Source organism: Topomyia yanbarensis, chromosome 2 (assembly GCF_030247195.1).
Source record: "Topomyia yanbarensis strain Yona2022 chromosome 2, ASM3024719v1, whole genome shotgun sequence".
Classification (NCBI taxonomy): Eukaryota; Metazoa; Arthropoda; class Insecta; order Diptera; family Culicidae; genus Topomyia; species Topomyia yanbarensis.
The window spans coordinates 340860156-340867345 of NC_080671.1; the positions used below are offsets into that span (position 1 = coordinate 340860156).

Here is a 7190-nt window from a genome sequence, read left to right on the forward strand (position 1 = left end):
TGCTCACAAAAACAAGTAAGGCTCATTAATGTGATTATTGCCTTTAATTTGAGTATTAACAGTTACAAGGATCAGCTTTAGAACTAAAGTTATTACAATTAGTCTGATTGGATTCTGATGGAGCAGTGTTGCCAGGGAAAGTTTACGTTGAGGACGGAAAATGATTTTTTTCATGTCTTCGTTATGGTGCAATATTATTGAAAACTGATAGAACTTATCAATTGAGACTGTCGTTCGCTACGTTTTCCACGTAATTGGACTATTGTAATTATTCTAGGAGAATTGTATTGAGTATTAGAAGGTAAAAATTGACCAGCTTCTAGCACTGCCATGGAAGCACCTATCTTTATGAAAATAGGCTTTTCGTGTTTCTTGACCCCACCGTTTTCAAGGAAAAATAGTTTTGAATGCAATAGAAAAAGTTGGGCATGAAAAGGTTAAAAACTACAAGGGGTTGAACGAACTATAGACGTAGGACTATACGACTTAATGTATTTTTTTTAGTACATTTAGAGTAATAATAAATCAAATATATTTCTTACGTATAGTTTAAGCAAAACCAATCAATATCGAACGCTACATATTAAACCAAACCTTCTTTATTATCAGGTCATTTCATTTGTAGTAGGTGATCGAATCCGATTAAACTGATTTGAGAAGATCTGAAGAAACAAGACAGAAAACCGTGACCGTACTAATATCTGGAACTAAATCTTTATAGCACAAGATCAGTTTCTAAAAATTGTAAAAAATTTTAGATTGTGATTAAAAAACCCGGGCCGGTGAAGAAAAATTAAGTTTTAGACAATATAATCACATTTCATGTATAGACCAAGCTTTCTAGCTATATTTTGCCATTATTGTAACTTTCCTAAAGTACGCATACAAATGCAGTTGTCTTAATCATATATCGAAACAATAAATATACAAGAATCGAAAACAACTTTATATATGGATGCGTTTTTGCAACGGTTTTTCGAGTGGCAGTGTAATCCTTCATAAATAGGTTTTGTAGGTACATAGGTACATAACCTATTAGAAGAATCAAAATAGTATAGGCTGAGTGGAAATGAATCACGTGAAGTGAAAATGAATCAATGAATTGATCGAACGTAAATAATAAGCTTTCGTTATGCTTTTCATCGATCCGCGTAAATTTGTCGCTAAGAAAGTTTTCGTCTTTGCGCAACGAAAGTACAGATTGCTACCATGCAACCGCTAACAAACAGGGATGCCACATTGAAATCAGTGTTACGGTCTGAAATATCTTTTTACCATCTGTGATAACAGAAACAGGAAAAAATCTGTGATAAATTTCCGAAAACCCAAAATATTTCCAAAAATCTGGAATTTTCATCGAAATGCCAAAAATCTGCCATCTGTAAATCTGTGATCAAAAATTGTGAAAAAATCTGTTACATTACAGAAAAATCTGTGAATATGGTAACCCTGCTAACAAATTAGATATACCTACCTCCACATTCGCCTCAAACATGGAACCCGTATTGCGAATTTGTTAATAGAGCTCGAATGTACAAGCGATTTTGTGCACGAATAATTGTGTTCGAGATTGTGCTGGAAACGAGCACAACACAAAAGAAAACATAGTTTTCGAACGGACAAGCTCAGTCGCGTGTTGGACGGAACTGGGTAGCGTACCTCCACAGCCAGTGTAACGGACTTCTAACTCAGTTACACTGGCTGTGAAAACACACAGCGCAGTGATCTGCTCCGTCTGCCGTTCGACAGGCAACTGAGCTTGTCCGGCCAAATCCGTTCTTTAAATAGTCGATGATGACGTCATTCATAGAAGCGTAGCGTGCTGGTATACAAATCTGTCGTACCGGACTTGGGAAGCGCTATCTTCTGTGTGTAAATGCGCGATATTTTGACTAGGTTGCACATTATTTAATTTTTTAATGCCATGATATCAAAAATCTTTGGGTTTATCTATTGGAATCTATTCTTAGAAGTATTTCGGAGCGATATGTGCAAAAAATTTGAAATTTTTTCGTGAGATGGCTGAATTATATGCGTTCAAAATTGGACCACCATTCGTTACCTACCATTTTTGTAGAAGTAGTCCTACACCAAAACTACTTAAACGATTTCTTTACAACTTTGCATACACATTCTATGTAAAAAAATACCCAACCCCTACGTTGAGTTTTTGAGATAAATTTTCATTTTTAATTTTCAAAAATTTGACTTGGTTTACTTTTGCGCTTGTTAATCATCAATTCTGTGTCTTTACCAACGAAAAATACCATTTAAAAATTGTACGAACATTGTACTAACTAACTTGTTATTAATTCGTCCGGCACTAATTATGGGCAGTACAGTTCCCGGTAATAGCGTCCTGAAACTTATTGTCTGGTGTATATGAGTGTCATTTGTCTTTTTTTTAGAAGGGTCCAACTGAAGACATGAACCTAGACTGTAAGGACCGAAGGTAGGGGCCGAGGATGAAAACTTTATAAAACCGGAGCCCGACCTGAACCTGATAATCTCAAAATTTTAAAACCCGAACCCGACCCGAACCAGAAAATTTATAATTTAAGAAACCCGATCTGAACCGAACTTGTTACACTGATAAAATAAATTCGTAAATATAATGAATTCGATCATGCAATGCACGAATTCATTCGTCGTTTTCTGCAACGAAGTATTTTCGTGCATTGTAAATAGTAGGTTTCGTTCATTTCATGAACAAGAATGGCCGCTTGGTGAACGAAAGCTTTCGTAAATTTTACACATTTAATATACACTGCACGAATGTTATCGTTGATAACAACATTATTTTTCGTGAATGAAACGAAATGTTTTGTTTATTTTAATACACGTTTGTGTATATAACGAACCATTTCGTTGGTCGCACCAATTCATTTCGTTTATTTTAGAAAAGTATGAAGTCGATCTTTTGGGATCGATGTTTGACAACATCGATTTTTTAAATTTCAAAAAATCGATGTGGCCAAATCGATTTTATTGTAGTACGAAGAAATGACCGCTTGATGAACGAAAGTTTTCGTAAATTTTACTTATTTAGTTTGCATTGCACGAATGTTATCGTTGATAACGACATAATTTTTCGTGAATGAAACGAAACGTTTCGTTTATTTTAATAAACGTATATGTATATTACGAGCGATTTCATTGCTCACACGAATTTATTTCGTTTATCTTAGGAAAGTTTTCGTATTTATTAGCATATTATTTTTTCAATCGATATTTTAGGATCGGTGTTTGACAACAACGATTTTTCAACTAACTAAAAGGATCGATTCAGCAAAATCGATTTTATTTCAACCTGCTCACTTCTATTGAGGACTAGAAAGATTGTGGTGTGAAGTAATGGCCGCTTGATGAACGAAAGTTTCCGTAAATTTTACATATTTGGTATACATTGCAGGAATGTTATCGTTGATAACGACATTATTTTTCTTGAATGAAACGAAATGATTCGTTTATTTCAATGTATGATGAACGATTTCGATGGTTCGATGGGCGCATGAATTCATTTCGTTTATCTTAGAAAAATTTTCGTATTTATTAGCCTCTTATTGTTTTCAGTCGATCTTTTGGGATCGATGTTTGACAACGTCGTTTTTTTTTTTTTTTAATTTAAGAAAATCGATGTGGCCAAATCGATTTTATTGTGATACGAAGAAATGGCCGCTTGATGAACGAAAGTTTTCGTAAATTTTACTTATTTAATGTGCACTGCACGACTATTATCGTCGATAACAACCTTGTTTTTGGTGAATGAAACGAAATGTTTCGTTTATTTTAATAAACGTTTATGTATATTACGAGCGACTTCGTTGGTCGCACGAATTCATTTCGCTCATCTTAAAAAAATTTTCGTATTTATTAGCATACCTTTTTTCATTCGATCTTTTAGGATCGATGTTTAACAGAGGCAACAACGATTTTTTAACTAACTAAAAGGATCGATCTGGCAAAATCGATTTTATTTCAACCTGCTCACCTCTATTGAGGACTAGAAAGATTGTTGTGTAAAGAACTATCTAGTGTACACAGAACGAATGTTATCGTTGATAAGGACATTATTTTTCGTGAATGAAACGAAACGATTAGTTTATTTCAGTAAATATTTGAGTATATTACGAAAGACTTCGTTTGTCGCATGAATTTATTTCGTTCATCTAAGAGAAGTTTTCGTATTCAATAGCATATTCATTGCGCTGGCAGAGAAAAACTCAAACTTATTCATACAAAACCAACGAGCAGTTCACGATGGCTCAACTGAATCCGTACTGCTCCAGTTTCTGTATCAACTGGAAGCGAAAGAGGTTCAGAAAATCTTCCTGAAACCGGCAGACACGGATACGGCTACCAAATAGTCAGACCGAGACCGTCGTGATGATATACTCTACCTCTATTGAAGCGCTTTTGACGTTGACGGTTTGACGAATACTGCTCGTAAATATTATAAAGATATTCGTATATAGCAGCGCACAATTCGTTTGCCGAACGAAGCCCTTTCGTAATAAGTCAACGAAAGTCGTTTCGTGGTTTTCACAAAAAACTCGTAATAAAAAATAAAAGTGTTTCAATAGAACTACGAACGATTCATAATATGTACGAAAAATTCGTATATATTATGAAAACTTTCTGAACGAAACTAATTGCTAGCGATTTACGAATATATTCTATCAGTGTAATACGGAGAATCAAATAATGATCCCGAAGATTTTTAATTTTAGGCACCCGGGCTGGATCCAAGGCTCATCCAAAAGAATCATTCATGGCTCAACCAAATAGAATCTCTCGAACCTGACGTAGCGCCATATGCGTCCAGTTATATCTGCCTATGGCAAAACGAATTACAGGCAAGAGGAATTGGCATTATTATTGAACGTCGAATTAGACACGTTCTGAGAACCTTATAAATCGTCGATATCGTAACCGGAAAATAGGATAAATCGGCGGCTAACGCATTGGGAAACAAGAGGCATAATGATGACAGATTCAAACAACCTTGCCCGTTGCACTTAACCAAAATTTCTAATTTTATATCAAAAACATAAAATTTCAAAAACCCGGACCCGACACGTACCCGAGAAATTCAAATTTGAAAACCCGGAACCCGAAAAGTGTAAATTTACAGAACCCGAAATCCGACGGGTTCGGGTCGAGTCCAGGTTTTGGAACCCGAAACCCGGACCCGACCCGAACCCGATGACCATCTCTACTAGTGTGCATCGATAACGTTATTGTTTAGTAAGGGCTGATCGTCTGCCTACCACTTTAACATGCGATGAAGGTATGCATATCTGTCCCATCTAGCAACGTTTCTGCTGCACTACTTGATTACAAGAGCGCAGTGTGTCGAAGTGTGTTCCGTTTCCGTTGTAGTCAACTGTCCGACTCGCATTTCTTACTTATTAATTTGAAAATGTGAAGTTTTTCAGTTTCCCGTCTTCACATATAACGTTCACCTACACCAGGTATTACATTCTACCATACGGTAGAGTTCTAGCATCCACCCACGATCGGTAGTGAGACAATCTTGTAATTTGATTTCCTCCATGCAAACTTTTTCACTCTTGACAAATTTTATAACGTTCAGATTGTTGTGACATGATTAAATTCGTGTAGAGTTTAGCTATACATACCTTCTAGAGCGCTTACAGCAGGAAAACACTAACAGTCCTCCCTAGTGGGCCAGTCGTCCCAGCATCCCTATCATAGCTTGTACACGCAGTTTAGAAACATGAGCACTACCCACTCCGCAGGGGGCTTTATTATGATGTGTTGAATCAACTTTACTGAATGGCAACAAAAATGCGACTACTGATATATCACTAGTGGCAGGTATCTTAACATGGTTCACGTAAAGCACACACGCTTGGCTGGAGAAGAGAATTTCGTGGTAATTTGATCCCGTAGTAAGCACGATGCCTTTTTGCCAGTGGAGAGCTAGCAACACTGCACTAATAACAATCTAGAAACCATGTTCTTCATTTTTATCTGCTTCTCACACATCCACTCTGACAGTGGTACACACCCCACTCAGCCCAGATGTTGACCTCTGCTCGGGGGAAATTTTTGATCATTTCCACGTTGGGAAAAAACGCACATCAATTTTGGTTCACCGTCGTAGCCAGGCTCGTCGTCGTAATTTTGCACCACAAGGTTGATATTTGATTTTAGTAAGAACACATTCCGGTACGACACACTTTTCTTATTCTGACTATTCCGTTTTCTACCGTCTAGCAGTGGCTATGGTAACGCGCGAGATGCCTGTCTGTCTTTTTCCGAGCTCTGCACTATTTGCAAGCCGAAGGACGTGTCGCGGAAAACTGAGAGCAATATTTGACGGCGGCTGCATAAATACAGGCGTAACGTTCAAGCTACCGTGGTGAATTGCCCCGTCGTGTGGGTCTTGTGATGTGAGGCATCGTGGGAACTAACACATGCGCACTTGGTACAGTGACAGTCGAAATATATTTTCTGGTACATCTATTGAGAAAATAAAGATATTTATCACTTGTAGGTTTCATTCAAAAAACCTGTTTTAGTACAACTGCTAGTGAAATTTTACCTTATCATTTAATACTATCATTTGGATTATCCAGGTTAGATGAATCAGATGAACCATAGGTTTATGGCCGTGTCCCAGATGGGATATAGTAGGTTGAAGTTCTGCAAATGGATGTTATTGCCAAAGTACTTTTAACCCCTTATGCCAATGTTGTTTATAAACAATAACGTTTTCAAATAGCTATAACTTTTGGTTTAGGCAATATTGGTTCACAAAAACAAGCAAGACTAATGAATGTGATTATTACCTTTCTTTTGAGCACTACCAGTTACAAGTATTAGCTCAAGAACTGAAGTTACTACAATTTATCTCGGATTACGATGGAGCAGTGCTGCCAGAGAAAGTTTACGTTAACGAAGGAAAATAACATTTTCAGTTATCTTCGTTATTTTGCTATATTATTTAAAACTGATAAAATCTATCAATTTAGACTGTCTTCGGCTACGTTTTCCGCGCAATTAAACTATTGTAAATATTCTAGGAGAATTGCATTGAGCATTGGAAGGTAAAAATTGAGCAGCTTCTAAAACTGCGAAGGAAGCCCCTTTCTTTATGAAAAAAGATCGGCATGAAAGGGTTAAGTATGTGGGGCAGCAAAATCGATCGTTTCCTCCTTCAT

General features: G+C 36.7%; 1 protein-coding gene across 1 annotated transcript in view; it reads right to left on the reverse strand.

Moving 5' to 3' along the window:
- The window catches only part of LOC131684079 (uncharacterized), a 68462-nt gene extending 62077 nt beyond the window's left edge, over window positions 1-6385 (reverse strand). The window contains exon 1 of the mRNA XM_058966622.1: window positions 5643-6385. The gene's annotated coding sequence lies outside the window, so the exon portion shown is untranslated. The remainder of the gene's footprint in view (window positions 1-5642) is intronic.
- Window positions 6386-7190: the final 805 nt, after the last annotated feature.